Raw genomic sequence first — 18196 nt, 5'->3', positions numbered from 1 at the left:
AGGACCGCGGCAAGGAGGGGTGAAAACCAGCCTTGTCTGGTGGAGGAGCCCTTGGCTTTTGTTGACACCCCCAGGCTCTCAGGTGCGGCAGTGGAGATGACGACCCTCTGTGTCCGCTGCACCGGTGGTGCTGGAATTAAGACTGCCTAATTGAAGGAGTCAATTAGGCTTCCGTCTGATGAGTTTGGACTGCCTCTATAACAGCAGCTGGATCTGCCGGTCAAGCTTGACGACGTCTGAAAAGCTTTTTCTGCCGTGGTCGCCATGATCCTTGAGGGTAAACACAAAAAATGCAAACAACGGTCAGTGAGACAGAGTACTCTGGAAGGTTATTAATGAAAACACTAGCTGTCGAGCATTTAGCTTCTAAATCTGAGGTTTGGGTTGTGCATAGAACTGAACTGAATTATGGTGATGCCGCCACGACCACTTCTGCGTGAGTAACCTTGGGGAGTCATTCAGAATGAAACAAACGGCCTCAGTGAATTCTCACCAAGGACATGAGGCACACAGCCAAAAATACGATACCAAGTTCCCCATTAAAGAGTACAATAGGCTTTATTACCTGAATGTGGTCAATGATCACAGTGGTGATGGTTGCAGTGTGTTACAATATTCAAACAGCATTAAATCCTTGTTCACTGTAATTATGATGTTTCACATTATGCAGCAGAGAGCATGAAGATCAAGGGTAAGATTGATGAACTGAGCTGTGAAGTCTGCAGACGAGAAATCTGCTCAGAGTAGAAACAGAACCTGATGCTCGAGCAAAAGCAGTACTTGAACTAGTACATACTGACCCTCTTTTGCTCACAGGATCTATAGGTTGTAGATCCACTCTGCCATTTACTGAGGATTACTCAGGTGCAGTCTGTGAATCTGAAAATGAAGGGTGAAACTGTAAAAGCTACGGAGTGATGCTGGACTGATTCTTCTCCATATGGAAAAGTAAATGTATTTGTTCATGTGACCTGTGGTAGTATAGCAACACCCGACTACGCCACCTGGGGAATTTCACCCCAGGAAATATTCTATAAATCTAAGTAATAAAAAGCACCTAGACACACAGGTAAGCCTGAAAAATATTCAGAGACATGGATTGAGGTAATTAGAAAGGTTTATTCACCACCATGTATAAAATCACTCATTTATTAATATTATTTAAAATTAGCAACAAACACAATAAGAAAAATAAACAAAGAATATAATAACAAAATTACAGGAGCTCCAAAGAACTGGGATATCGGCTGTGGGCGTCCAATTACAGGTGGCCTAGCCCTGTCTGCATTCTAAAGTCTCCAATACACACACACACACACACACACACACACACACACACACACACACACACAAGCAAAAGTGCAGTGCACGTGAACTCACACCACAGCAAGTAAGGTGCCAAACCACGAGTGAACAGACAGGAAAGGAGCATCCAGATGTCCCAGCAAAACAGCAGCGGCTCCAATTTCACCATGTAGGTATTAAACATTTATTATTAAAACAAGAGATGACGAGTAGTTGCTTTCAGGTCTGCACGTTCCAATAGTCCGGCGCCACCTGGACTGGTCAATGGCGACGCTCACACAGAACGCTTTAGCTGCTGCTATGCACAAGCTCACACCCAGTTAGCTGTTGCACCAATCCACATTACACCTACTGTTAGACGCTGTCTCAGCACAACCTGCATACAGGAGCGGTAAAAGCGCAGTGAATCCACAACAAATGGCTACAGTGTTTAAGCTGTTTCCGAGAGCTCTGTGCTAATGCACCACAGACTCAGAAGAGGGGGGGGAAGCTTGCATAGACCGGCACGCCAACACACCGTCTGATGACCGTCGCCGAAGTCACAACAGACCCTAGCAGAATGAAGCTCTCCATACACCCAGCACCGCCGTATGTATATATGCTAAAGCTAATGCTCACCCCGATTGTATCCACCTGGCGCTTCCGTAAGGGGAGGGGGAAAACAGCGCAGTGCTCCAACTACGGTGGCTGATCTGGCTCAACCAAAGCATACCTAGTACGTGAGAAAAGGGAGGGGGGAAACAGCGCATCACCTTGACTACGGTGGCTGACAGGGCTCACCAGACACTCGTAGCCAGGCAAAGGCTGCACTGGTTACATTCTACCCCCACACATTGTGTCGGCGTCCCGCAGACAGACCAATCCCATACAAACACAACTAATCCCATGGTCTAAAATATGCCCGTGTCCAATTGCTTGAGCCAGGTACCTGAGAAGGTGCAGTCCCATTACCCCCCACTGACACTGGTAAATGATAGAGATTTCGGTGCTGGCCAGCATTGACCCGAGGCGCCGTCGCCTGGCCTCCAACTGAGGGCTGCATGCTTCTGTCAGGGACTCAATGGGCACTACAGCGCCAACTCCTACACTGGCTAGTGGGCTTACCTCTGCAGGGTTCCCTACAGTTGGATCAGTGTGGGACGGCTGAGGAGGTCTAGGCGGATCCTGAGCAGTACCAACGACAACCCACTGCCCTGGATCTTCTCCGCACCTTTGGTCACTCTCCACCCCTAAACTTGGGTTTACCACCTGAGGAGCCACTACAGGTGGACTCTGAGGAACCGGCTTCAACATCACTCGATGTACTTGTTGCACTCGGTCAGGGTCTTGCACTGGGGACACCACTCCACCAGGTTCCGGTGCCCTCACTACCTTATGGACAACTGCACTCCAAGCATCCTGGATCTTATTACGCCCTCGCACCGAGTTGTCCCGCAAATAAACCAACTGTCCCACTTCCAATGGGTTAGGCTTCACGAACTGGTCATAACGTTCCTTCCTGCGTTGGGCTGCAGCTTGCAGTCTCTCCCTAGCCCCCTCAAAAGCCACTTGAAGGCGCCGCTGATGCTCCTGAACCCAGTCACAGATTCCTCCACCCTCTACTGCCTCCACTCTACCTAGCAGAAAATCTACTGGGAGCTGGGGTTCCTGTCCAAACATCAGAAAATGAGGAGATTCCCCTGTAGACTGATGAACAGCAGAGTTATAACTGAACACAAGCTGAGGCAAATAATCAGGCCAGCGAGTTTTCTGCTCATGGGACAAGGTACGTAACAGGTTATGCATAGTGCGGTTAAACCTCTCGCATTGGCCATTACCTTGGGGGTGGTAGGGGGTAGTGTAAGTCTTCTGGACCCCGTAAAGATCACAAAGTTGGTGCACAAGAGCACTCTCAAAACTCCGACCACAGTCCGAATGCAACCGGGCTGGAACCCCATACCGATAAAACCAGTCTTTAATCAGCACACTTGCCACGGTAGAAGCCCTCTGATCACGTGTAGGTACAACTAGAGTAAACTTGGAGAAAACATCAGTTAACACCAACACCTGTTCAGTGCCATCCCTAGCAGGCTCTAGGAAAGAGAAGTCAATGGCCACAACCTCATTTGGCCTTGAAGCCAACAGGTGCCCTAAAGGAGCCCGGGGCCTCACTTGTGGGGGTTTGGCAAGAGTACATCTCTCACATTTCTGACACCATAGTTTAATATCACTAGCCATCCCTGGCCAGTAACATCTTTCTCTTACCAATCTGGTGGTGCGCTCTACACCTTGGTGGCCAAGATTATCATGGAGTTGATGTAAAACCTCCTCCTGCAGACTCTCAGGAAGTAACAGCTGAAAAACCTCTTCTCCTCCTTCTGGTTTGAGGATCCTACGATGCAACAGTCCATCAACAGCAACTATTCTCTCCCACTGACGCAAAAAAACCTTGCGTTCGAGCTGGTAACCCTTCCCGGACTAATCGACTGGGCAACCTCTGCTCCTGCCAGAACAGGAGAAATGCACCAATACCCGAATCAGCTTCTTGTAGTTGCTTCAAATCAGCAGGGGTACGAGAGGGAAAGGCAAAAATTGAATATTGAGCCACCGGTTGTGCCTCACATCTCCCCATGGCCTGCTGTTGAAGGGTCAAGGGTAAGCATGACCCTCCCATGGCTGGTTCCAACGGCAACGCTAGAGCCGATGAACACTGCCGAGATAATGAGTCTGCATTTTTATTTGTTCGCCCTGGCCGATACCAAACAGTATAATGGAATGCAGACAACTGAGCCACCCACCGTTGCTCGGTGGCACCCAACTTGGCAGTATCCAAATGGCTCAACGGATTATGATCTGTCCACACCACACACTGCTGGCCCCAAAGGTATTCCCTAAACTTTTCGGTCATGGCCCACTTCAGACCCAGGAACTCAAGCTTCATCGAACTGTACATTTTCTCATTGGGGTTAAGGCTACGGCTAGCATAGGCAATTGGACGAACTCGACCATCCTGCTCCTGAGATAATACTGCTCCCAACCCCTGATGACTAGCATCAACTTCTAAAATAAAAGGAAGGGAGAAGTTAGCAAAAGCCAGAGTGGGAGCATTAACCAATTTTGACTTCAGCTCCTGAAAGCTAGACTCACATGCTTGGGACCAAACATCTACTAGACGCGGCCCTTGGCCTCTCCGAGTCTTTGTCCCACCCACCTCAGCTACTAGATGGTGCAATGGGCCAGCCAATTTCGAGAACCCTTGAATAAACCGCCGATAATAACTAGCAAAACCAAGAAAGGAACGCAACTCAGGGACTGAAGTCGGACGTGGCCAATTAGCCACAGCGGATACCTTTTCAGGGTCTGTAGACACACCCTGGTTTGATACAAGGTGGCCCAAGTACCGGACTTGTTGTTGAAAGAAACAACATTTCTCCAGATTTGCCTTCAAGCCTTCTTGCTGCAGTCGACTCAGCACAAGCTCCAAGCGTCCCACATGCTGGTCGACGTCAGAAGAAAAAACGATAATATCATCCAAGTACAACAGCAAGGACTGACAATTCTGGTCACCAAACATTCTTTCCATGAGCCTCTGGAACGTACTTGGGGCATTACACAAACCAAACGGCATACGATTGAACTCGAAAAGACCAAAGGGGGTACAAAAGGCTGTTTTGGGACGGTCCTGCTCAGTAACCGGAATCTGATTATACCCGCTGGCCAAATCCATAGTGGTAAACCACTGAGCCCCTGACAAAGCATCCAAAGTTTCCTCAATACGAGGAAGGGGAAATGCATCCTTCCTGGTTTTATTATTAAGCTGACGGTAGTCGACACACATACGGAGATTGCCATTTTTCTTCTTTACCAATACAATGGGTGAGGCATAGGGACTACAACTTTCCCGAATAACACGGCTATCAAGCAACTGTCTAATGTGCGCCTTCACTGCATCATAGTCGGATGGAGGAATGCGCCGATAACGTTGCCTCACTGGTGCATCATCAAGCAAAGGGATGTCATGAGAAATTAGCCCAGTGTAACCAAGATCCCCTTCAAATGCAGAGAATACAGAAGCATACTTCTGCAGCAGAGACTTCACCCGAATCTGCTCTTCAGAAGAAAGACTGGACAAATCTAGACCCTCAATCTGCTCTAAAATAGGGCTGACTTGGGCTACCTGAGCCTGGGCTAGGGCTACCACAGCAGGGACTTCCCTCACCACTTCAGTGACTCCAGCAGGCAAACTCACAACTTGGGCTTGGGACAGCAAGCCCAAAGGACAACGGGGATGCAAAGCTACCCTCGCCTGCCCCACATTCACCACTGGAACATATACTGTCCCCCGAGCTACCTTAACCAAGGAGGTAGAGATCAACAGGCCATCTGGTAAAGAAGAAGAATTATTAAAAGGTTCAAACAAAACACCTTCAGGGGCCTCACCTAGCTGGCTACAACATGTAGCAGCAACCATTTTCAGAGTGCCTGCTGGAATGAATATAGGCCTGCGGCCCCTCACTCTTGCTACTCTGGCTGGTGCTATAAAGGACCTACCAGAGGTCTGAAGGCAGTATTGCAGAGCCTGTTGCCAGGTGGTGAAGCATGTACTACTGGAGGTTGACTGAATAATGAGGAGCCATGCTGGCCAAACAGTTCGTGATAACACTCACGAATGACATTCATGCCCAGAACACCTGGCACTGAACCAGCAGACCCTGGGGAATCCTTTACAACCAACCAACCACGGTCTAGGATAAGTTTGCCCAGCACCTCAACCTGCAACTCCACATAACCCACATAGGGAATATCCAACCCATTAGCAGCACACAACTGTAACCACCGACAAGACTGCAGTTTACCCTGAAGATGCTGCTGAAAGAAGCTTTCCGTGATAGTAGACACCATCGACCCAGTGTCTAGCAAACAATCAACTACTACACCCCCCAACCGAACTGCTACTTTTGGACACTGGCCTATTAAAGAGATTACTTGAGAATGCCTCACTGAACTAGGTAGCATAGAGCCTATTTGGTCCCCTCCCAATGTGTGGCTCTGCACACTGGAGGGAGCTAGTTTTCCGCTGGCTGAGAATAAGAAGTGCCACGGGGCTGACGCATTACACCACCAGGGCGCCCAGAAGCTCGCTCATTATCACACTCTCGAGCATAATGCCCAGATTGCTGGCAACGCCTACAAATTACATTGGACCGTATAGACCTATAAGAGTGAACGGGAACTTGTAGACTAGCAATACTCTGTGTCAACTGGTTTATCTGTTCTTGCTGTTTAACAAGCATCGCCTTTAATTCTGCCATTTCTGATGAGCTAGGGTTAGCTAAAGAAGGTTGAGGGCCAGGTGACTGTCTAGACAGTTGTAATGCACACATAGAAGGGACGGAGTAACTCCTACCTCTACTATTATCACTCGGCCTACCCTCCTGCTCCCACCGGATGGCCTCGGTGCGCACCTGCAACATGGAAAGTGTTGGCGTCAGCCGGACTAGCCGCTTCAACTCCCTGCAAAGAGCAGAATCATTGACATGTTCCACAAACTGGTCACGCACCAGCACATCAGCATCGGGCACCATGTTAGGAGCACAGTTCTGAATTCTATCCATTAAAGCTAAAAGGGCATGTGAATATTCTTGCAAAGACTCTCCATCCAACTGCTTACGACTAAAGAAGCTCTCCTGCAAAGCAACATATGATTTAGAACACCCATACAACTCTCTAAGGATAGATAAAATCTTACATGGATCTTCCCTTTCTACTCTTGGTCTATACTTTATTTCATCTTTGGCTTCACCCTCCAAATGGTCCAACATAAAATAAGCCTGGTCAAGGGGCCCTAAATGACGAGCACGAATGCTGGCATGTACCTCATCAACCCACTCCTCAATACTGATCCCGGTCCTGCCTCTAAACATGGGACACTTCCGTTCATGAGGGATATATAGCAACCTTTCAGGAGGTGCACGAATACCTACTGGTTCTAGAGGGTCTGAACTAGCATTACTGGGTCCTTCCCCTGACTGCACTGCAGCTTGTTCTTGTAAAAGACGCTCATTGTCTGCCTTAAGTTGGCGCACAAGATCTCTCAGCTCTAGGAGCTCACTTGCCATAATTAGAACAGGGAAAGGGGGAGAGACAAAAAAATTCCCTTCAGTACTCCACACCAGCACCCAAATGCACACTAAAACCCTGATGAGCCAACTGCTGTTTCGCTTAAATGGCCAAAAAACTTCTAGTAAAAAAAAAGACTGGGAAGAAAAGAATAAATCAAACCAAAAACCTCAAAGACACGTCTCTGTAATTCAATCATGCCGACTAACTCCACAAATGTGACCTGTGGTAGTATAGCAACACCCGACTACGCCACCTGGGGAATTTCACCCCAGGAAATATTCTATAAATCTAAGTAATAAAAAGCACCTAGACACACAGGTAAGCCTGAAAAATATTCAGAGACATGGATTGAGGTAATTAGAAAGGTTTATTCACCACCATGTATAAAATCACTCATTTATTAATATTATTTAAAATTAGCAACAAACACAATAAGAAAAATAAACAAAGAATATAATAACAAAATTACAGGAGCTCCAAAGAACTGGGATATCGGCTGTGGGCGTCCAATTACAGGTGGCCTAGCCCTGTCTGCATTCTAAAGTCTCCAATACACACACACACACACACACACACACACACACACACACACACACACACACACACACACACACGCAAAAGTGCAGTGCACGTGAACTCACACCACAGCAAGTAAGGTGCCAAACCACAAGTGAACAGACAGGAAAGGAGCATCCAGATGTCCCAGCAAAACAGCAGCGGCTCCAATTTCACCATGTAGGTATTAAACATTTATTATTAAAACAAGAGATGACGAGTAGTTGCTTTCAGGTCTGCACGTTCCAATAGTCCGGCGCCACCTGGACTGGTCAATGGCGACGCTCACACAGAACGCTTTAGCTGCTGCTATGCACAAGCTCACACCCAGTTAGCTGTTGCACCAATCCACATTACACCTACTGTTAGACGCTGTCTCAGCACAACCTGCTTACAGGAGCGGTAAAAGCGCAGTGAATCCACAACAAATGGCTACAGTGTTTAAGCTGTTTCCGAGAGCTCTGTGCTAATGCACCACAGACTCAGAAGAGGGGGGGGAAGCTTGCATAGACCGGCACGCCAACACACCGTCTGATGACCGTCACCGAAGTCACAACAGACCCTAGCAGAATGAAGCTCTCCGTATGTATATATGCTAAAGCTAATGCTCACCCCGATTGTATCCACCTGGCGCTTCCGTAAGGGGAGGGGGAAAACAGCGCAGTGCTCCAACTACGGTGGCTGATCTGGCTCAACCAAAGCATACCTAGTACGTGAGAAAAGGGAGGGGGGGAAACAGCGCATCACCTTGACTACGGTGGCTGACAGGGCTCACCAGACACTCGTAGCCAGGCAAAGGCTGCACTGGTTACATTCAGTTAATGGTACAGAGTTCACAGCAAGGGGTTTTCAGTCATTGCTCAGTAAGAAGGGCATAAGGAGTTAGACCGCAGCACCTTGATCACAACATCTAAAAACAGCAGAGAAAAACTGGAGAATCCTATTTGATGTGGAACGGTGAATGCTAGTAAAGATCAAATTTCTTAAAGAATTCTGGACATCAGCTGTAATGACCACTGCAGTCATTCACAACAAGGACTTAAATAGCCACTAGGCATAAAATGATAAACTCCATACAACAAAGATGTTGAAGCCAATTTTCAGACGTTACAATTACAAAACTATGTGAGGGACAGAGTCTTGATACAGCAGGGTTTGAGATACTACGAGGGACACTGATTTATCACTTTAATACAAGCAGAGAAATTAATAATAAATGGTTATAAAATCGAGTAAATAATGTAAATCACTTACCTGCCAACTGACACAGCCAGCAGTGGAGCTCAAAGAGCTAGGTAAACTGCTCGCTCAGTCTTCGGCCTCCTATCCACCTACCAATGAGTATGTCCAGAAGCGTGTAGCAGTGTTCCTTCAGGACCTTGCTGCATCGGGCAGACAATAGTAGAGAATGATAGAATTGAATTGGCAGCATGACTCCTTCAGTACCAAGTTTATTTATATAGCATCTTTCACAACAAATGTCACAAAGCGCTTCACAGAGATCCGGGTCCACGCCTTTTATGAGCAAGCACCACAAAGTAGATGGTAGCGACAGTGGCAAGCAAAATCTCCCTCATACTGAGAGGAAGAAACCTTGGGAGAAACCAAAACTCTGTCCAAGGAACCCATCTGCCTTAGGTCGCCCTTCACAGCACAAACAACTAACATTACACTAAGGCCTAGACAGAGATAATGAAGAGCTATAGCTAATGTAGGAGCAGGTTATGAAGTATGAGTAGGTGCTGGACATATGCTCAGTGTTCATGTTAAAGTCTGTGTATGTATAGCAATGGAGTGTGGAAGGAGTGGATCATTGCAGAACTCGGAGCAGAACCTTAACACAGCAGGGCAGTGGAGAGCCAGGGGAGCGAACAAAAAGAGGGTTAGGAGACTTGTCAAAAGCTCTGCCAAGTAAAGGGACAGGCCTGATTCTGAAAAATGGATAAATGGACCTCTCTAGACTGGACGGCAGGGCATCTCAGTACATGTAAAAGAGAGAAGGGTTAGGATGGTTGTGTTGGAACTCTGCTGAGTAGTGGGACAGGCCTGATACCAAGACGCAGGAACTGAACCAAAAATGGGCAACTCCAGACAGGCAGCTCTGGACATGAGGGAAGAGAGAAAAATATGAAGATTAGCACAAGCTTTACATTTGGTGAGGGACCTGGAGCAGAAATGTAATCAGAAGTTCCTCCAGATAATGTAGGGCCAGACCATTGAGAGATTCATATATCCCCCCTGGGCTAGTATGCTGCAGACTATAGCAATGTTGCATTATTGAAAAAGTCATTTTAAATATACTGCATATATGTGCATCAAAGATTAGTGTCAAAAACAACCCAAGTTTCTCACTGTTTTACCAGGCATAATTAAGTGAGCATCTATGTTTGCCACAGTATTATCATTTAGATTTTTATCTGTATGAGGATCAAGTAGAAGAACCTCTGTTTTATCAGAATTGAGTAAAAGAAAATTGAGCATCATGCAATTTTTAATTTCTTTAATACAGTCTGTTATTCGGCTGAGACACAGGTCCTTGTTAGGTTTAGCTGAGATGTAAATTTGGGCATCATCGGCATAACAGTGAAAGTTAATAATACAGTGTTTACGGATTATTTTACCCAGCGGTAAAATAATGAGTGAAGAGTAATGGGCTCAGTATTGATCCTTGTGGAACACCATATTTTACTCTAGCATGATAGGAGCATTCATTATTTACATAAACATACTGATGGCGATCAGATATGATCAGAACCAGGTGAGGGCAGATCCTTTGATTTTCTAACCTATTGAGAAGAACTTCATTATCTATGGTTTCAAAGGCAGCTCAAAGATCTAGCAGCACATGATGGCAGTGCTGCCCCAATCAAGGGCGGAAAGTAAATCGTTAATTACTCTTAGTAATGCTGTTTCAGTGTTACGGTTTTGTCTAAATCCAGACTGATGAACTTCATGAATGCTGTTCTGCAGATAGGTGCACAGCTGCTTAAACAATACTTTTTTCTAAAATTTGGGCGACGAAGGGTAGATTAGAAATTGGTCTATAACTGGCAAGGTCACGAGGGTCCAGATTAGGCTTTTTAATATGGAGCTTTATAATCGCCAATTTAAGAGATTTAGGTATGAAGCCCATGCCAAGAGATGCATTACCCATATCATAGATGATGATGATTTAGATTAATTAATTATATTATTTATTTATATATATATATATATATATATATATATATATATATATATATATATATATATATATATATATATATATATATATAAGTCTTCGTCTGTAACTGGGCTAAAAGTACTGTAGGTATGTTGCAGAGCTGGTGCAGCATTCTTCATTGTTTATCGCTGTGGTTTGGGACAGACATTGGATTTTTAGTCTATTATTATCTATTTTATCACCAAAAAATTTCATGCTACTAATTTCAGCAGGGATAACGGAGCTAGCTACGTTTTTCTTTCAATAATTAGGGTGCCTGGGTTAACTCGCTCATTAACTCAAGACGTTTATGATCTTTGAAGTCTTCTGCTACAGTGTGTTAAGAAATAAAATTGGTATTTTTTGGTGGCTGCAGCTTTGGATAAATCTATGCTCTTAGTGGGCATGGCCATCTTTGTGACTCATCTGTTTCTTTCAACAGTGCTTTATGACAGTAATGCCACTCACTTTTCTTGCTAGTAACCCCATAATTGGAACTTGCACTAGAGCCCTCGTCTGTTAGGACATGTATAGATGCTGAAATGTGGCCTGGCTCTGTGGACCCTTGGTGGTCCAAATACTGTCACAGTATGGTAGGAATCCGTGCCACGTCGACAGAGGAAAACTCTTTTAAACCGCTCACTGCTCGGTCAGCGGTTCTACAACATTTGTGGCTAATCCACTCCTATACTGATGCACACAGAGACGCAAGAGTACGTCACTGACAATTATTGCTTTAGGGGCTAGAGATTGTATATTTAACAGCCCAAACTCAGAGAACTGCTTTTACTGAAATATTTTAAGCACATTTTCTGATGTTACAATTAAAAACCATGCGGGGGACCGTTTTGTTAAATTTTGAACCAAAGGGAGGATCGTCAAATAACTCTGAAATAAAAGGACCTTTTTATACAGAACCTCTGGTATAGAATCAATCAACCCGAGAGCATACTTGGCAGAATGCTTTCAGCTTGCTGTTACTTACCACTCACTGGATCGGGAGAGCCCGTCAATCCTGGTAAGAGACAGCCGTCTCAGTAAACCACCGAGCTGGACCTGCAGTTCCACTCAGCCGACTCTCACCAGAAAAAGGGGAACCCCGTCCTTTATATCTTTAACAAAATGAAGAACTATGCATGGACAGGGCGGGGGCCAACCGCTCCCACCAGGCACAGTCTTCCCTTGACCCTTAATTCCTGTGGTTAATAACAGCACCCTCAAGAAAAACAAATTATATAACTGATTATATAAACATTAGTTTTGACATATTGCCAATACATTATGACCAGCAAGCATACCTTTAATATAAGGTGAACATGGACGCATTATATTCTTATATTCTGATATGTAGACCAAATTAGCATGTTTCCTCAGTGCACCTGCACTACTTCCTAGTTGTTACATCCCATAACCGAACATAGAGTTGCTCATGTGATAGAATGTGTACTAATTGAACGGAGTGCACCCCTGTGCTTCCACAGGGCGGAATTTATTCTTATTACAGGGACAGACACGGTCTCAATACTGCAGAGATACTTTGAGTGAGGCAGATATTACTGATAATATAGGCAGACAAATGAAAATAAATTATAAAATCGAGTAAATCACATAAAACACTTACCTGCCCACTATGCATTTCACTAACCTGACTGGGAAGGGCCAGTCAGTCCTGGTGTAGCACCTTCTTGATGTTCCTGGAGAGAACGATTGACCCCAGGCAGCTGGGGTGAAGCTCATTTCTGCGGTAAAGGACCGGACACTCCCAAAAGCTCTCCCAGTTGTCTACGAATTCAGTGCTGATGCACCTGTTCTGCAGCCATCAGTGGAGCACGAAGAGGTGGGTAAACTGCTCGCTCACTCATTGGTAGGTGGGCAGAGAGGGCGAAGACAATGATCCTGGTGCCCGTCTTTTTAAATGATGTCCAGAAACAGAATAGTGGAGAAAGATAGTGCCGAAGCCGTACAGGACACAGGCGCCTGAAAAAAAGGAGATTGTGGTGTTACTTGCTGAGAACTTTTCAGTGTTGATGAGAACATTGCCCTAAGGAGTTGTCCTTGGTGACAGAGCAGGTGAGAGAAGGCAAACGGCTAAGGACCTCGAACCAGCAGAGGTGAAAACCAACTGTGGTGGAGATACCCTTGGCTTTTTCCTGGCCACACTGACGCTCCATCTTCCGGTGCAGTTTGGACGGCCTCTACAACAGCAGCTGGATCTGCTGGATCAAGCTTGAGGACCTCCCCGCAGAGCTCGTCCTTCAGCAGTCGCCATGTTCCTCCAGAGTAAACACAGAAAAAGAAACAACGGTCAGTGAGTCCGAGCACTGTACAGTAACACAGGGAGCAGAGAGCAATAGGATCACAACAATTGGCTCAGATAAAGAAGACATATCTAATATTAAACACTATAAAATAGGGGCGGTCGCTCGACCAAATCGTTACCATTCGAGTCAGAAATTCAAATTCTGCATCACTATTGCATTATGAACCCAGTTACTCGTAGCTGTGAACGGCATGTGTGGGCATTATACCACAGTGCTAGCTTTTTCTAGCCAATTTGTTGGATTCTGATTACATTCTGATTACATAACATTTTCAAGGCTAGAACGGAGTACAGTCTGCAGATTCTGTTACACACTATATATTTAGGGTGAAATGGGAAGATTGAGAAATCTGGAAAGTTATTAATGAAAACGGTAGCGGTCAAGTATTTCGCTTTAGAATGAGTTTTGGGTTGTGCATAGAACTGATCCATTAAATTTAAGGAATTGGAGAACCCCATTTGATATGGAAATGTGCATGCTAGTATAGAGCAATTTACCTTAAGAATTCTTGACATCTGCTGCAATGACCAATACAGTCATTTGCATTTGAAAGCCTAACCTTTCAAAAGATGAGTATTCAGATTAGCAAGCTATCCTTACAAACATGTCAGATAGAAGCAAGAGTCAAGATGTGAAAGACTTTTGATAATAGACTAGGTATGATTGACTCTGTCGTACCCTACAGACACAGGGAAAGTCCTTAAACACAGGCTTGATGTGAAATTTCTTACGTGTGTTACAGAACACCAAACCCAGTCTGACCAGACAATGGCAGTGGAGGATTTCCATGGGGAAAGCAAACAGCTCTGTTCAGACTCCAAAAGAGGTTTTAGAATCTCAAATTGATGCTCAAGATGGTGCACAAACAGAGGGAGACACAGCACATTATCCATAAGGAAAGCACCTCAGTACTTAGCTGACTGAGTTTCAGATATTAAAGATCAGACACTGACCAATAATACAGGGTATGTAATGTACCACAGAGCTTTAAAGAGGCAAGGTGTTAACCAAAATCACAGACTTCCCTCACTGAAAATGGCACATTTACTCTGACAGTTTTCCCAGAAGCTGAACATGCAGTGGTGGGTAGGTGGGTCTATGATTAAAAACAGTGAAGATGGATCTGAAACGTACAAAGTTTCCAGCCCACCAGATGGACGTTAAATAGCACACTGCGATTGGGAGATGTACGTGAAGCAACCAGAAGGATTTGAAGGAAAGTCAAATACAGGTGAAAAGCTTGTCTGTAAACTGAATAAATCATTGTGTGCTCTCAGTCTGGAGGAACCTGAACATGTTGCATGATTATCTAGATGAAAATAGCTTTACAAAGAACTCAGCTGACCATTAAGTCTTCAACACACACTGAAATCAGGAGGATAATACTGGTGATCTGGTTTAATGATAATTTACTAGTTGTCCTTCACTTAGAGTGGGAGCAGCAACACAATCCCGGAACATCGCAGAATTTTCAATGATTAATGTTTGCTCATTTAGATGTTCCATCATGAAGTACAGTAAGTCAGCTGTAATGCTGTTGGTTAACATGATCACAGGTGTGTATTTATTGACTCAGGAACACACTGATTCTCTTGAGTGTGTTTGTTATATAGAGCCTTTTTTTAATAGATCTTGTAGCCGAGTCCTTACTTCCAGGGGGCCCCTGTGAACCATTTATACCCCCCACCAACATAATACCCCACTGATTCAGTTTCACAGAGACCTAGTTAAATAAGGTGGTTGGCAGTCATAACTTCATTGACAATAACAGCTTTAGGTGAGCTGTGTCCAATTCATTGAGTTGAAATCTAAACTTGCCACTTTTCTGACAGGACTGGGTAAAGTGTCTGATTTGAAAAATGATAAAGCTCAGTATTAGGGAGTGCAGAAAGTGCTTCGAGTTGTTCGAATAAAGTTTAAAACTCCTGCTGAGTGTGAAAAAACTAGAAACATCCTCCTTGCCCCTTAATGTCCAATTGCTAAGCCCAATGTCCCCAAGTTACGTGGCTGAACTTAGAAACGTTGAAGGCCGTGCCGTGCCGTTAAATTCTGGATACGTTGACAAGAGACTGAGCAAGCGCCTGGGTGGCCTCTCTAGAGGAAGGGGCGAATTCTCTTGATGTTGTACAGGAGAAATCTGCATGACCGAGTTACAGTTGCATGGCTTGAGAAAGATAACTGCTCATCCAGGGCCACACCAAGGCGTCAAGCTTCTGTTCCCGGGATGTACAGCAGCTCTGTCTTGCTGGGGTCGAGTTTGAGGTAGTGAGCCGCCGTCCAAGAAGAGACATTAGCGAGACATTCCAAGATGCAAGTATGAGCACCAAGCTTCTATGTAAACCAAAAGACAATAGTATTAGCAGAATCTAGTTAAAAGTATATTAAAAAACAGCCTACCTTAGAAGCTAAAGACGGGGAGAAAAAAAAAAAAAAAAAAAAAAAGTGTGTGAAATCATTCAAAGGGTAAATCAGCGCGGAGCACAGATCATGGTCCAGTTGTGCAGTTAGATTGGTAGAAATCTGATGCCAAAAAAAATAAATAAATAATAAACCCAAATTCAAAAATGTATGTAGAAAGGAACACAAATCAAAAGCTACATATGGCTCATGCCATATTAGACCAACAACTGTTAATGCCAAATTAATATATGGTGTGAAATTATGGGTCCAAAATATAGTTTACAGTATCTAGTGGGAACGTCACAAAATAAGACCTTGTCATTTATATGGGGCTTCCTGAGCCTCTATTGAGCGGCATGAATTATGAGCACTTTACCTTAAAACCTCGATCAACATGCCTGAGTCAAACATACATTTTAAAATCTAGAAATACAAGACCACCATCTTACTTACATCTCTGTAAAGTGGATAATTTAATTCTAGGTAATTTACCATTCCAAATATACATGGATAATACCTTAGTGTGTTTCCCTTTTTTTAAGGAAGGGCAAAGGTATCATAACAGAACTTCAGTGAAGGCAAAATCATTTTTACCACTACGATCCTGGAGTGCAGCGAGGTAGACAAGAGTGTCCAATTGAGCACATCCCAGCGCACCTAGTATACTGTACTAATGACATTTTTGAGGAGAGTCAGTCACTCACTGAGGGACACACGTCTACTCCCAAATACCTAAAGTGTTCAACCACTGGATTATAAGTAGGTAGCATGCTTTGGTCTAACTGAAAGTTTAAGGGGAGAAGTGAAGATTTATCCCAGTTTATCTTGTGGCCTTATTTTTTTAAGCAGAGGTGGAATTGATTGGTGATTTATCTAAAAAGAACAAAACCTCGTTGCATAAACTGAAATATGATGTTGGGCTTTCTTTACTATAATGGGGGAGCTAGGAATCAAATTGCACACTACTTGAGCTAGAGGTTCCACTGACATAGTAAAAAGGAGTGCAGGGAGGCGGAGGCATTCTTGACATGCGTCCCTTTCTAGAAGAAAAAAAGTTGATTAACATTTATTACCCATAAGGACCCTTCAAGGAAATAAATCGAGCACCAAAGCCAAAATGGTCCAAAGCGGACCACAAATAGGTCCACTCAAGACGATTGAAGGTCTTCATGGCATCTAGTGAGACAATAGCCTATTGTGTCTTGGAAGTGTCTACTGAGTGAATAATGTGCAGGAGAAGATGAAATGTTACCAGCCGCCAAACACGACTTTATGAAACCAGTTTGATCACAGTGGGTCATTTCAGGCACAAGTAATTCTAAGCATCTGGCCAAAACCCTAGCAAATCATTTCATGTCAGCATTTATAAGCGATACTGGGCGACAACTATTGCACAAAGTTGGGTTCTACTTAAGTAATAATGAGATTAAACCTGTATTAACATCCTTAAGAAATTTACCTTCATCGTTTCTAACAATAAAGTTCACAATTCTGCCCAGAAGAATAAATAAAATTCATCAGGGACGCTGTCAAATCCAGGGGACTTCCCTTTTTTCATCTCTTTCAAATCTAGTGGAGAAATCTCCTGATCTGAATAAGATGCCTTGTCAGTGGACAATTGTGGCAAATCTAAGAAATGGAAGAGGGGGCAATATCTAAGGTTTCCTTTGGGACATCTGATTTATATCATTCTGAATAGAACCTGTAAAAAGCATCATTGCTTTGTGCATGTTCTGTAAGTAGTTCTCCATCATGAGACTTTATTGCTGCAATATTTGAGAAATTCTCACTACTGAGTTTTAGCACCAAGGGGTGACTGGGCCTGCTTCCATTAAAATAGTCAATTTTGTCTAACCCTTATAATAAGGAATTCTGCTCTTTGTCTCATAAGAATATTGAGCTCATTCTTAAATAAAACATTTTTTTGTATTGCAATATCACCAGAAAGTGTTGATTGCACTTGAATTTAAACAGAAAGAAAGAAAGGTCCAAGAAAGGCACAAGAAAGGTCCAGATACTTGTGTCTTTTCTGTCACCAAGAAGCAAAAGCAATATAATTATTCCTAAAGAAACCATTCACTGTTCCCAACAAACCTCTGATCGTCCACTGAACCCTGATTAAACAGAAGAAATTAAATTCACTCCTAAATTCAGAGCTTGCAGATAAAGTTTATTGCTTAGTGCTCGGATTAAGATGCTGCAAGCAGTCGAATAAAGACAATGTGGTAATACATAGCTAAAACTCTGAGCTAGCGGCCAGCTGACTAAGAAATATCACCCCCTGATCTGTTTAATTAATAAATGATTATAT

The 18196-nt window shown here is 44.2% G+C and overlaps 1 long non-coding RNA gene across 1 annotated transcript; it reads right to left on the bottom strand.

Moving 5' to 3' along the window:
* Nucleotides 1-1099: 1099 nt before the first annotated feature.
* Nucleotides 1100-1983, bottom strand: LOC140575330 (uncharacterized). The gene is made up of 2 exons (XR_011980805.1): nt 1823-1983; nt 1100-1653 (listed from the first exon to the last, which is right to left on the bottom strand). It is a non-coding gene; the product is annotated as an uncharacterized lncRNA (long non-coding RNA).
* Between the last annotated feature and the right edge of the window lie 16213 nt (nt 1984-18196).

The sequence above is a fragment of the Salminus brasiliensis genome, chromosome 13, assembly GCF_030463535.1.
Source record: "Salminus brasiliensis chromosome 13, fSalBra1.hap2, whole genome shotgun sequence".
NCBI classification, from domain to species: Eukaryota; Metazoa; Chordata; class Actinopteri; order Characiformes; family Bryconidae; genus Salminus; species Salminus brasiliensis.
The sequence above is the reverse complement of the archived record's forward strand: the minus strand, read 5'-3'. Positions and strand labels throughout refer to the sequence as shown.